The sequence below is a fragment of the Vicugna pacos genome, chromosome 1 (genome assembly GCF_048564905.1).
Source record: "Vicugna pacos chromosome 1, VicPac4, whole genome shotgun sequence".
Classification (NCBI taxonomy): domain Eukaryota; kingdom Metazoa; phylum Chordata; class Mammalia; order Artiodactyla; family Camelidae; genus Vicugna; species Vicugna pacos.
Window position 1 is genome coordinate 17381600 of NC_132987.1, and position 15015 is coordinate 17396614.

General features: G+C 41.8%; 1 non-coding gene across 1 annotated transcript; it reads right to left on the reverse strand.

Moving 5' to 3' along the window:
- Positions 1–965: 965 nt before the first annotated feature.
- Positions 966–1038, reverse strand: TRNAK-UUU (transfer RNA lysine (anticodon UUU)). The gene has a single exon. It is a non-coding gene; the product is annotated as a tRNA-Lys (tRNA).
- Between the last annotated feature and the right edge of the window lie 13977 nt (positions 1039–15015).

Consider the following 15015-nt stretch of genomic DNA (forward strand, 5'->3'; position numbering starts at 1 on the left):
TTGCTCATGTGTTTTTCCATCTACTCCACTAGAATGTAAAATCTATGAATGGGAACCTTGACCATCATGATCGTCCTGGCTTGGCGCTTAGGAGGTGTTCCATAAGTGCTTGTTGAATGAATACACTTTCTCAGCAAAGCATTAATGGATGCTGCCTTGGTGTTGTGACTATTACTTTTACTACTGTTGTATCTGGGGCTATTGCCTTTTCTGTGTAGTCATTTTAGGACAAATGAAAGGGAGTCAGCATGATTTATTTTCCTTTCATTTTCCCCTTTATAATGTTATGTTATTTTTTTATTTTAAATCAAAGTTTTGCATACCCAACATTTAAAGTTTCAGCTAGTTCTATAAAGTATGTTATTTAAAAAATAAAACAAGACAGCAGGCCCTTTCTCCATCTCTTTCTTCCATCTCCCCACAGGCAGTCGCTTTCTCCTGTTCTAGCTGATTATCTTAGGATTTACCTCTACATTTCTAAGTAACACATCTATATTGCAAATGCATGATTTTTCCATTTCAGGCATCATTTGCTGACTTCCCTTTCTCAAAGATGAGGATTTACTGGCCTCTCTGTAAGAGACATGGGGACTTAGATCTCTTTTCTACTTTCTGGTCAACTGTACACATGTACCCTTCTCATCCATGAACCTCCTACTAGAGTTAATCTTAGTTTTGGTTAGATTAGTATTCTGTGTTGACATTATTACAATCATTTAAACACTAACACAGCTAAATCATATAGTAAAATCTGAATTTTTTTCCTTTCCTGTACAACTTCTGGTCATCAAGTATGCACCCAGGTATTCCATGCCAAGATCCATTTGTCTCCAAAGTAACATTTACCAAAGAACTGGGGATTCCTTCTTCAACTTCACCTGTGCAATCTGTCCCTATATATTGTGTGAAATTACTCATGCTTTGTAAAGGTGGAATCGGATCTGGATGCTAAAAGCTGGGACCTACACCCAAACAGGGACTTGAACCCTGGACACTCAGACTAAAAGTTTGATGCTCTACCAACTGAGCTATCCAGACTCCTTCCTTCTTCAATTTCAGAATCATGATCCAGGAGGGGGGGTCCTTCTTTGGAGAACAGAAACAGAAAGCTCTGTTCAAGTCAGTTTCCTCTTCATTCCCCATTCAAATCACTGAACCTTGGTAAATCAGATGTGCTCTTTTAAAAATGCATCCCACTGGTCGTCTCATGTATCCACACCATGATGCTATCACACAGCAGCCCTCGTTAAGGAGCCTGAGGTTGTTGATGGACACTGACAGCTGCCCATCAAGAGCTGTGGCTTCCAGGGCACAGCTTCGTGGCTGGTTCCAGGTTTGACTGATGTGTGTTCCTCAGTGAGAGGCTCTGAGGTTATGTATGCCTTAGAAGCAGGGCCATTTTGTCATTCGGTTCCCACCAGAGTTAATCAGAACATACTCTGGAATAGCTCTTTGCTCATCCCTGGTGTTATGCACAGAATGGTGTTCCCCCAAATTCATACACTGAAGCCCTAACCCCTAGGGTGACAGTATCTGGAGATGATAGAGCCTTTAAAGAGGTAATTAAGGTTAAATGAGGCATAAGGATGGCGCCTTAATCCAATGGGACTGGAGTCCTCATAAAAAGAGGAAGAGACACCAAGGATTCCTGAGCCCAGAGAAAAGGCCATGTGAAGACACAGAGGGGATGCCATCTGCAAGCCAAGTAGAGAGACCTTGGGAGAAAGCAAACCCACCTTGATCTTGGACTTTAGCCTCCAGAACTGGTAGAAAATAAATTCCTGTTGTTTAAGCCACCTAGTCTGGGGTATTTTGTTAGACAGCCTGAGCTGACTGATACACCCTGTGATGTCCATGATGCTTTAGAGGCATTATTACAATCATTTCATCATTACAATCTCTTCCTGCCCAACTTACTCAGCCACATCCCTGCTTTCCCCTCTGCTCACTTGCAACTGCTTGGACAGCCCCCAGGCTCTTTTTGGAGCCAAACTGGCTGTGAGTACATGCTGGGTGGAACTGAAAATCCCTTCCTTACTGACCTGCATGCTGCTCAACTGCTTCCTTTACAAAGGTGAAAGTATTTCACTGTTAGTATTCATCTTGATTCCTAAGGATTTACACACTGAGTTACTTAAAGTTGAAGGAAGCCAGAATTTGTGTGGACTTCATGCCTCCCTCCAGGTTGGAATTTACAACGTGAGAAAGGCTTTTCATGGTCTCTGTAAAGTTTTAAAACTGTTAAATTTTCACTTGAACAACTCATCTTGGAGGTTGATAGAGACACTCTCGTAATGAGCAATGAATTTTCTTCTGGAATGGACGGAAGCTCATTTCTGTCAGGTGCTGGTTCATCTTCTTTTCTAAGGAGGCCATTTTTCAATTGTCAGAGGATTTGAAAATTTTTAAGATGGTCTACAGTTGTACAGCATAGCTGTCTTAATCACAAATAAATTGGCTTCTAAATGCCATTTATATACTGTTCTTCTCACACCTCAGCTTGGGTGGATTCTTATTATTTGCTTAATTTTTATCAATGGATAAAAATACTTGCACTTGTTTTTTTTTTTAAATTGCATTTTTAAAAAGAGGGAAAACAGGAGTCATTTACCCAAGTCCTTCCCATCCTTATTCCTGCTCCTCTGATGCCAGCATTTTTAACTTTTTTGAGCTGTTTCTTCTCCCGGTTACTTCCACAGTGGTAGATAATAGGCTTCTACTACTATTTCTTGATTTATCCACTGGCGACATAATCTATTGATTATGGTGTTGAGATTAATGGATTTTTAACTCTCTTACGCTGTGCCTTCCTCTGGCCACAACCTCCCAATATAGTTATTTCACTATTTTTGTTAAATCCATAATGGGTAGTTTACATCATATGACACAGTAAATGTGTCCTCTGCAAAGCAAAGAGTACCACTGTGACTACATTTCCTCTCTCTCTCTCTTCTTCTTCTTTTTTTTTTTTTTTGAAGTAAAAAGAATTTATTCAAATAAAACTTCATTCACCAGGCTTTTGGAGGGAAACAACAGGAGTGATAATCCCTAACAGCAATTCATTAAAAACTTTTATCTAAATGTGTTTTGTAACTGTATTACATTGGTTTGGCATCAGTTTTTCTTGTTATTGAATCCAAGTCTGGCGGCCCAGTGCACAGTGAGGCCAAACAAACCTAACATTTCCTCTCTTTATAGTTTTTCTTGTTTGTTGTTTTGGGGTTTTTTGTTTTGTTTTGTTTTTTTGGTTTTTTGGGGTTTTTTTGGTTTTTGGTTTGTTTGTTTTTGTCAAGTGGGTCTAACTGCCTTTCTAATTTTCTGCTGTCTTTCAGGTATCAACGTACTCTAATGACTTCCAAATGCTTCATCTTATCAGGCATTGTACTGAGATCCCTTTTTCCTGAAGACCCCCTACCCCTGGCCGCCCCTGCGATCTGCACCATCACTGTCTGGTCCCTCTGCACCGAGCGCTCCCGGACCGCTCCGCCGGGCTCTCCCGGGTTGACTCCGCCTCTTCCTGAATCCCGTTAACTTCTGTTTCTTACTCAGGCCTGGTTCTACTCAAGCAAATCCTTGGACAGGGAGTTATCTATGTCTTTATATGTATTTAAAAGTCTTCATTTTCTCCTCATATTCAATGAATAGTTTGGCTGAATGTAGAATTCTAGGTTGAAAATTAGTTTTCTCTCGCAATTTTGAAGCCACTGCCCCACCGTCTTCTAGGGCGCAGGACCACTGTCGAGCAGTTTGCTGCCCTTCTGCCTTTCTGGTTCTCATTCCTTTTGCAGATGTCCCTTTTCTTTCCGCTCTGGATGCTTTTAGAATTGTCTTCTATCCCTGGGGCTCTGAAATTTCATAATAATGTACTTCGATGTAAGCCATTTTTAAAATCAGTCTTTGGGGTACTTAGTGGTATTTTAAATGAGTCTCCCTTTTTATCCTTCAGCTCTGGAACATATTCTTGAATCTTAAAAACAACTTTTGCACCTCCATTCACTCTGGGTTCCCTTTCAGCACAACTTTGGATCAAATGTTGGGCCTCCTGGATTAGATCCTCTGTATTCCTTGTTTTCAATTTCTCTGACTTTCTTCACTCCTTTCCAAGAAATGTTCTCCATTTTCTCTTCTAACATCTATTATGTTTCTAATTTCCAAGAGCTCATTCCTGTTCTCTTAGAGCTCCTTTACTTATGGTCATTTTCCTCTCCTATTTTTGAGGATACCAGTTAGGATACTAATTTGGAGACCACATTGTTTGTGTGGGTCTTTTTTTAAGTTTTAGTTCTATTTTCCAATCCCTTGACTTATCCCTTTTGCTCAAATTTAGTCTTGTTTTTGGATACATTAATTCATTGTTTTCCTGCTGGAAGTTGTCTTCAAAATGCCTCTTCATTGTCTTTGCCTGCTTATGTGGCAATTCGAGAATAATTGGAAGCTGGGGGGTCACTAGGGCAGGCTTTGCTAATTGGTGGCTCTGATCTGGGCTAAACAGGCTCGGCTGTTGGAGCAACCACTAGGTATCACTGCAAAGGGCCACCTGCAGAGAAATCTCTCAGCTTCACAAGGGGGTAGACATCTGCTTGCTGACATTCTAAGGTGGTGGTGATGGCTGACTGAGGTTGACTGGTTTGTGCTCATCTTTGGGATTAATTCCTTGTCTTTGGTCCCATGCCTTACCACACACATGACACCTCCAGGTTCCTCTCTGAGGTTCTCAGGGAGACTTGGTTCTCTGCTCAATGCACACTTCAGTGTCTTCTCCATTTACCTTCCAGTATCTAAAAATGTATTGAAATCTCTTAGATTTAGTGGAATCTTAGGAGGAAGCACACATCATTCTCCACTTTAAATCAAAAGACAGCTTGAGTAATTAATGTTTTAAAAACACATAGCAATTGTACAATTCTACTTATATGAAATAGCCAGAAGAGACCAATTATGGAGACAGAAAGCAGATTAATGGTTCCCAGGGGCTGGGAAGAGAGCAGAATGGTGGGGGGGGGACTGCTCAATGAATGTAGGGCTTCCTTTTGGGGTGATGGGAAGTTCTGGAACTAGACAGTGGTGACAGTTGCACGGCACTGTGAATGTACCTAATGCCACTAAATAATACACTTTAAAATTGCTAAAATGGAGAGGAAAGGGTATAGCTCAAGTGGCAGAGCACACACTCAGCAACCAATAGGTCATGGGTTCAAACCTCGGTACCTCCTACAAGCAGAAATCAATGAAGAAACCTTATTACCTCCCCCTCATAAAACAAACAATACAAGCCAAAAATGCGCACTTAAAATTGCTAAAATGGAAATTTTAGGTTACGTGTGCTTTATCACAATCAAAAAATACATAGTAAAAAAAAATGTAGTGACCATGAAGAACTTACAAAAGATTTTCACAAACAGTGTATTCAAACTGTGCTCCCATAGAGCCCTGGCGCTCTGTAATCAGTACTAACATGGAAGTTGAAAAATAAATACTTGCCTTCCCCACTCATTTCAGGGAAAATCAGTTCATGAGGAGGATATTCTCAATTTTGAATTTTCTTCTCACACATTTTCCTTCAACTTCTGACCCCTGACGCCTCTTCCCTATCCAGAAACCTGATAAAAGACGTTCTTATTTACTGCAAGAGGAGATATATAAAATCATTTCATGTTGAAAATATCAGTATCTCTTACTGTCCCAAGAACCCAAGTCATCCTTCAATTTCCTCTTTTTCATTTGCTTGGAAATATAATACTCACTTATTAGAAAAATGAGTAAATAAAATAGCAGCTTTGTATGAAGAGTCACTGTAAAACTATGAACTACTTCATTAGCTGGGTCAGAAAATGCAAGTAGCATCTTAGCTCCTGAGTAGCCTTGGGCGTTTGGAAGAAGCAAGCTCACAGAGCTGGAAATGATACATCACTGAACAAAGGTGGCCAGATTTCCCTGACCTCGTCAAGCTAGGTATTCTGGGATGAGGAGCCTCTGGCCCTGATGAGATGCCAACTCTCCTTTCTGGTGCCTCCTTGGACCATTCTGACCAGTGCTGTCTTTAGGACATCTTCATACTGGCTTAAAACCAGCTACTGCTGCATCCTAAGTGCTCATGGACTGTCTTTGAATCCTTACAACATTATTATTTCCACTCTACAGATGAGAAAACTGATGCTAAGAGAGGTTAAGTAACTTGCCCAAAGCTCTACAGGTAGTACGTGGCACAGCCTGAAGGCAAACCCAGGCAGCTTGGCTCTGAAGTCGAGTCTTGTAGCCATTCTGTAATATCTTCCCCTTTTGCACATTAGGACTCTCCCAGTTAGGGCCCTCTGGTGGCTTTGCAGTTAACAAATGCTTAGAAAACACAAAACCTCTGGAGGAGTGGTTGTCAGAAGACCTCAATTTCCCTTATAACATCATCTTTATGTGCGGTGCCATAAAGATTGTCAAAGGGGGAGGGACCCCAGGTGCAGCTGGGCAGAACTCCAAGGTGGCAGGACCTCTGGGGGCAGGCAATGGTCTGGTGACCTCCAGGGGGCAGCCCTCCCTGGCCCTGTGAGCGTGGAGCTGTCTGTCTGGACCTGCTTGGTGATAGGACTGGTGGGGCCAGTAAGGCGCTGGCTACTTCAGGGCACACGTGAAGGGCTGTGCCAGCCAAAGTACAAGCGACAGACTTTTCACCAGTCTGCAGAGAAGGCCAGCTATGCCTCACACCCCCTTCACAAGTAACGGAAGAAAATACTAGAATCTTTCATGAGATTTTTTCCAAAGGTTAAATAGGAATTATTGATAATCTATATTTAACTTTAATTGAAACATATAAGACAAATAAATCCTTTAATATATGGTTTGCCACTGGCACCCTCCATACTCCACTTGTCACACAGCCACTTGTCACATATGGGTTCTCCCAGTTGCCTAAGGGAAGAGAGTGAGTGCCTCACGGGGGTCAGCCGTGCTGCGCTCACTTAGCGGGCTTGTCGGCTGGTGTGTGATGTGTTCACATGTGCCAGGTTAAATAGCAGTAAGGACTAGATCCTAGTTACCCCCAGTGCGGTTGCGTGTGAGCCGTGAGAAGTGACTGTGTGAGTGGACGTGTTGTACCTTAGACAAGCCCATTGGCAGCCCGAAGACCAGGTCAAAATCGTGGCAAGCCACTCAGATCTGATGTTGGCATTAAAAATAAAATTGAAATTATGGAAAAAATAAACTATAATAATTTCATGTAAAATCAACCTGACCCCAAGAGTATGTTCCAACTTTAGTTGATACTAATGGTAAAGCTATATCATGTTAGCGAAAAAAAATCTGTAATTTCTTCAGTGGTGTTTAAAGTTATGGGAGACATGATATAGTATATTATAGAATTTAATTAAACTTGATAAATATTTCAAGTTTCGCTTGAGGTTTCTTAATATATAACTAGAGATTTGAGGGTGCAGGCACAAATTTTTTTGTGATTGATAGAAAGCTAAATTAAAGTTTGGAGATCTCAGCTCAGCTGGATTAGGTTCTAGATCGTAGAAAGAAATAAAATATCCCCTCTCATCTGATATTGGCCCACTGATGGCCCTTCTGGCCCCTCCCCCTTCAGTCCTGCCCCTTCTGAGTTACACACACACACTCACATACACACCAACACACACAAACACACACACACACACACACACTCAAACACATACTCCAGGCACTTCTATAGCTCCTGTTCCCCAAACACATCTCTTCTTAAATTTGAAACTCCACCCCTTTCTTCACCCTTGACATGTACTTTTATTTCAAGACTAGCTATGCTTCCAAACTCTTTCAATAATGGAGTTAGAAATATACTCATCAAAACCTGCTTAAGGTGATGCAAAGAGAAAATACAGACTGATCAGTCTATAAATGATGAAACACAAATCCTAAATAAAATATTCGCAAATAGAATATAGTCATTCTTTAAGTGAACAAAGCCATGAAAAAGTAGAATTCATTCATGAATGCAAGGAGGGTTAAATGTTAGAAAAATCTTTTCATGTAATTCATTATATTAATAGGTCAAATCAGGGAAAATAGAGTGATCATTTGGATAAATATAAAAGAAGACATTTGTTAAAATGTGATATGAATTACAGCAGAAAATTCTCAGTAAAATATAAATTGATAGAAACTTGAACTTGATTAATTTGCAGATATTTTTGCATGTGAATATATGTGAATGTGTGCATATACACGTACATGCTGGGGTAAATATGCATACAGAAATACACCCTTCCAAAGCCAGAATTATGCTTAATATCAGAGCACAAGAAGCTTCCCTTCGGAAAATATAAAATACCACTGTTTTTAGGTTCTATGATTGTATTTGTGGAAAACCCAAGAGAATTAACTGAAAACTATTAGAAACAGTTAGAGAATTTAGTAAGGTAAATGACTGCAGAGTTAACATAAAAAGTTGTTTTCCTGTATTCAAATAATAACCAGTTAGAAATATATTAAAATGAAAATACTTCATTTACTGTTGCAACCCAAATAATCCTTCTACTCCCATCCCCCACAAAAGGAATAAAGTTTGAAATAATATGCAAAAGGCCAAGACGTGGAAAAAATCTCTACTTTCTTCTGAAGAAAAATAACACAAAATATCTTAATAAATGGAAAGGAATGCCTTCCTATTAAATGGGAAGATTAATGAATGAACTTAATTATTCCTAAATGGATCTTAACCCTCTGTGTTGTCTCAGTCAAAATACTTGCAGCTTTTTACTCAGCAAGATCATACTTAAGTTTATATATGAAATTAAATAAACAAGAACAGTCAGAAAGTCTGTAAAAAGGAAGAGTATCAAGGGGGGAACTAACCCAACCACATATTAAAATATATAATGAAGCTACAGTAATTTAAACTTACATAGGATTAGCTAGAAGATTTAATGGAACTGAGTAGAGAATTGAAAAAAAAAAAAAACAGACCTAATACATGTGGGAGTTTTGTACATGATAAAAGTAGCACTTCAAATCAGCAAGAAAAAAGATGGATTATTCAATAACCAGTGTTGGGACAACTGGCCAGCCATTTGGGAAAAAAATAAAATCTGATCTCTATTTCACTCTTTACATTCACTTGAATTCCAGACGGAGCAAAGATTTAAACATTAAAAAGATAAAACCATAAAAGCACTAGAAGGAAATTTTTTGTAGAGGGAAGACTTTTCTAAGCATGGCACAAACCCCATAAACCATAATGGAAAAGATTAATAAAGTTGACGATACACATTTTAAAGCCTGTAAATTTAGCAATAGCTAATAAAATTAAAAACAAGTATACATTTTGACTTAGCAATTACATTTCTAGGAATTTATCCTCTAGCTATACTCAAAACATGTGAAAAAGAAAAAGAAAAAAGAGAAAAAAACAGAAAGAGAATATATGTGTAAGGATGTTCATTGCAAGATTATTTATAATAGCAAATTAACCCTGCAACAACCTAAACATCTATCAACAGGGGACTAGTTAAATAAAATATAGTACAAGCATAGGATGAACCACACGCAGCCATTAAAAGGAACGTGTACGTCTATAAGTGCTATAATGGAAAGCAATTCAAGATGCCATTAATTGAAAAGAAGCAAGATGAAATCACAAAAGGGGTCATTATATACACACATTATAACATAAGCATTTGTAGTACTTTGTAATTTACAGAAACCTTATATCCACTGTCCATTCATTGTATCACCTTTCTCCCCAGACCACAGCCCTTTTCTCTACCAGCTTTTCCCTCTCAGCAGTAGGATGTGTTCCAGAGCAGCGCTCCCCAGCCCTTTTGATGGGATGGCACAGAGAGATGACGGTGCGTGGGTGGAATACCGAGTGAACTAGGTGAGGTTGCTTACGTCATAAGCACCCTGTGGTGGGGCAGCTCCAGGGTTCCGGGCTGGGGCAGAGGGAGCAGTGACCAGCATCTCCACGTACCTGCAGCCATTCCCAGTGGTTCACTGTATAAGAGCATTTCCTGGCAGTGGGAGCCTGGGGTTGCAGAGATGGCAGTTGGCTGGGGAGGAAGGAGGAAGTGGGACCAGGTTCTGGTCCTCAGGAGAGACATCAGCAGCGTCCCCTTCCAGGGATCACAGACAGGTTGACACGTGTCGGGGCTTATAGGTTTTGGCTGAAGAGGGGCTACCTCTGTCAACATGGAGCACTGGACAGACCAAGGTGGGACTTCCAACTGTGCCATTTTCTAGCTGTGTGACCACATCTCTAGGTAAAGTGACTTCATCTGTAAAATCAGGTTAGTAACTATCTTACGAGATTTGGGGGAAGGAAACAGAAGTGTGTTCTCAAACATGAGATCCTCTTTTATTTTTATAATAATCCTGCCTTCAAGACAGCCCTTACAAGCACATAGATCAAATTTCATGGGTGCTGAGAAGATTCCTTAATCCCTGCAAATCTCCGCACGTGTCCACATGATCACAGATGCCTCAAACTTCTTTAATCCACAGAAAATTCTTTTCTCTTTCCCACTCACCCTCTCCCCTCTCCCTGTCCCCTCCCGTCCCCCTCCCCTCCTCCTCCCTCTAATTACAGGGATAGAATATAATATTGCAAATGCCGGGGGGTGGGGGCAGGCTTAAGCAACACACAGAGCCCCATTCCCCTAAATGCAAGCAGTCATTTCACAGCACGACAAAAGATGACTTTGCACTGTTTTCCAGTTTTGCTGGAGCAAAATGTGCCTAATCAGATCTCAGGTTGAACTTAAAACTAGGAAGGCCTTTAGTAGAAAAATTCGGCACAACAGGAGCCGAACAGCTCAAGTGCTGGAGAAAAGCTAAATCTCAGGACCTGGAACCCAGCCAATTTTATTCTCACTCCTGTGAGTCAGCAGACTCTCCAGAGCAGCTGTCCTGCATGTAGTGACCCAGCCACCCAGACTGCCGCCATCTGAGGCTCGGCCAGCTCAGTGCCAGGTCTCCACACTGGCCAGGAAGGGAGGAGAGAGCTCGGAAAGACACGCAGGTCTCTTCACTGTCTCAGCCTAGAAGTGGCCCGTGTCACTTCTCCTGAAGACCATTGGCCAGAGCCAGGCACATGGGATGGTTAACTGTTGGTGGGTAGGGGAGGCAGAAATGCCTGGAATTGCTGAAAGGAGAAGAGAACCAGACAGAACATAGCAGGTGGTACCGGTGAGGGTGCTGACGACTTTCCAATTCCAACAGAGGCCAGCTCTGCTGAATCTCAACTGGTCCCAGAGTAGGCTTTGAGGCCAACCTCCTTCAGTAAACCTTTACTTAGTGCCCGCTCTGTCTGTTTTTTTGCTTGTTTGTTTTTCTTTGTTTGTTTTAACTGATCCACTTTTTAGTTTTTAAATTCTTGACCTTCAAAACTAAACTGAAATTTACTACCATTCCACTCTTACATTTCTTAGCAGCAAACAGAAATAAAATTCATGAGCCAAAAACCCCAAACAAAACTAAAAGCAGGGAAAAGCTTGTAAAACTCCATATGGACCCCAGCATTAACAGCTGAACAGAGAATGTGATCTTTACAATTTTGGCAGATGATAACATTGGGTAGAAACTGAACACTTAAAAATTATTATTATCCGAAGCCATATAGATGTAAGGAACACAGCCCTGCCTCTGGGGAGCTCACACTCTAGAAGCAACTTTGAGTCCAAGTGCAAACACTGGCGTCAGTGGCAGAGCCCCAAGCCCGCTTACTGCTGATGCCCGGTGGGGCTGCCCTAGAGCTCTGTTGCAGCAGCTGGGCGAGAATGGGTTTCATCAACGGGAAAAGCCAGTCTGAGCAGCTATGCAGCATCGCACGGATCTCATGGCTCAACTAGCTGAAACTTTCATCTGTGTCTGCTGGTGGCCCTCACAGTTTGGTCCCCCCACCAGGCAGCATCACCTGGGAACTGATTAGAAATGTGAATTCTCAGGCCTCATCCTAGACCCACAGAATTTAGAAACTAGGGGGCGGGGCCCAACCATATGTGATTTAACCAGCCCTCAACGTGATTCTGCTACGTGTCTAAGTTGGAGACCCAGGAGTATATGAAGTAGAGAACCCACCCAGAACCAGGCTGGAGGCTGGAAGTCAGCTTCTCACGCCTGCTCAGAAGACCCCATCGTTGCAGCCTTGGGAGGGCAGGATGTTACAGCGTTATTGGTCCTTGAGGTTTTATCCCCTTTGTTTCATTTGAAGAGATTTCAAAGAGCCTGTCCTGGTGGTTTGCATCGCTGGATGCAGATTAGCGTCATGTGAGAGCTTTTTGAACACCCCTGCACCCAGGCCCAACCTCAGAGATCCTGACCCAGTCTGGGCTCAGGCTCAGGCCTCACAAGTCAAGAAAAGCTTCCCAGGTGACTTGAATGGGCAGCTAGGTTGAGGACCGTGGGTTTAAACTGGAGCTAGATGGGGAAGTGGGGACGGTTAAGTTCCTGGCATATCCCTCCCTGGATATTGGTTCTTATGCTTTTGAGTAGATAGACTTTCTTGGGAACTATCCTTTGGGGCAGAAATGTGGAACCTGTTTAATTCCCACAAAAGGCTCTAAACATTCCTTCCCAGACATCCAGGGTAGAGCCTCACACTAGGATGGTGGATAATCTGATCTTCCCTCCCCGGCCCCCAGCTTCCTACTCCCACCATAAAACCCAACATACATGACTGCTTTGCATGGGGCTAGCATTCAGGCTATCTCCTATCTGGGGAGGACAAATTTCTTGACGATGAGAAGAAATATCGAATTAATATTAATACCAAATCAAACCCGCTCAATGAGAATCACTCTGGTGTGACAGGTCCCATCACCAGCCCATGCCATCGCCCAATTCAACATATTAATGCTGTGCTGACCTCCCTAACCCTATCTGTGCGATCGTCCAGGTACCATGAATAATAAAACAGTTGCAGGACCAGTGGAGAGTAAATCCCTTCCTTCACCTGGGACTAGGGTTTGGGCTAAACTCTGCTGTGACCTGTTCTTTCCCAGCAAGATTGGTGTATTTCAGGTTTTCTACTGGGTCAGAAGCAGAAGCCACCAGACTTTCCAGGGAAACCCAGTTACATCATCAATGGATATTGTCTTGTCCTTCCCCCAACCCCCCAAAAAAGGATTCAGACCAAACCCCTCGAAAGCAGCGAGCTCTCCGCTTGATGACGAAGAGTATTGCCTAACACTTTCCCCACCAGTCAACTGCCTGAGTAACTATGACACAATTTGCAGCAACCTGACCTCCCTCCTGCCTTCTCTGTTACCCTACTGAAGACTTAGGGATTCCTTAGACAGTACAGCTTGAGAAAGCTAGGTTTTTCCCTTGCATATCCCAGGGGAAATAACAATCCCCCCCTCAGATCTTCCTGTGTGATGCAGGCAGTCATCTAACTTCTCCGCACACCAGTTTTCTCATCTGTAAAATGGAGAAAGTATTAGGAGCCCAAGTCAGTTTGCCATACAAGTTGTTGCTCAAGAAATAGCTGTTGAATGAAACAAAGGTCTGGGAATAAGGGATAAACAACCCCAGCTATAACCCAGAGTCGCAGGGCTCAGTTTTGCACAGCAGCGGGGGTGGTGAGACAGTTCACCTAGTCCTTTATTCCAGACTACATCTTGGCCAGATGCTTGAGGGAGATGGCTTCTTTTCCTGGTTCTCCCCTATTTTTCACAGAGCCTGATGCCAGAGTTCCCTTGGTGCCCAGGAAGCAGACAGCATTTTTGGTTCTCCTCCCCTAGGCTGGTGTGGCCTTGGACCACAGCTCTCCCTGGCCCTCCGGGGTGACCTCACTCCATGGTGGACACTCACCTGCAGTCCAGGCCTCACTCTCTTTCAAGCCTCTCCTCTCTCAGGAACACCTGGGTCCTCCCTTGCCTTTCACTTTTGGGAGTTCACTTTTTGGATCCACATCTCTTGAGACTTCTTGGTAGATACGTTTTTGGTTTTTTTTTGATTGAAGTATAGTCAGTGTACAATGTTGTGTCAATTTCTGGTGTACAGCATGTTTCAGTCATACATAGACATATATATATTCATTTTCATATTCTTTTTAGTTATAGATTACTACAAGATATTGAATACAGTTCCCTTTGCTATACAGAAGAAACCTGTTGTTTATCTATTTTATATGTAGTACTTAGTATCTGCAAATCTTGAACTCCTAATTTATCCCTTCGCACCCTCTTCCCCCATTGGTAACCATGTTTGTTTTCTATGTCTGAGTCTGTCTCTCTTTTGTAAATAAGTTCATTTGTGTCTTTTTTTTTTTTAGATTCCACATATGAGTGATAGCATATGATATTTTTCTTTCTCTTTCTGGATTACTTCACTTAGAATCTCCAGGTCCATCCATGTTTTGGCAATGGCATTATTTTATTATTTTTAATGGCTGAATAGTATTCCATTGTGTATATATACCACATCTTCTTTATTCAGTCATCTGTCAGTGGACATTTATGTTGTTTCCATGTCTTGACTATTGTAAATAGTCCTGCTATGAACATTGGGGTGCATGTATCTTTTTGAATTAAGGGTCCCTATGGATATATGCCCAGGAGTGGGATTGCTGGACCATATGTTAAGCCATTTTTAGTCTTTTGAGGAATCTCCATACTGTTTTTCATAATGGCTGCACCAAACTACATTCCCACCAACAGAGTAGGAGGGTTCCCTTCTCTCCACACCCTCTCCAGCATTTATTGTTGATACATTTTTTCTTGAAAAAGATTTTGAAGTTAATACTGTGTCTTTAGGAGCCTCTTAGTAGTCAACTGCAATTAGATATCATAATAATAATAGCTAGATTTAACTATTTGATGAGCTCTAGGTGGATTAACTCATTTACTCCTCACAATAAGTAGGTGAGGCAGGGAGTATTACCACCGTTATACAGATGAGGAAACCGAGGCACTGAGATATTACATAACATGCTCAAAGTTAGACAACTAATAAGTCATAGGGCTGGGTTACAAATCCAGGCAATTTGTCATTTTAACCACTGTGCCAAAGTTGCTTCTTAACTTGCTCCTGCATCTTCTCTGTCTCTGT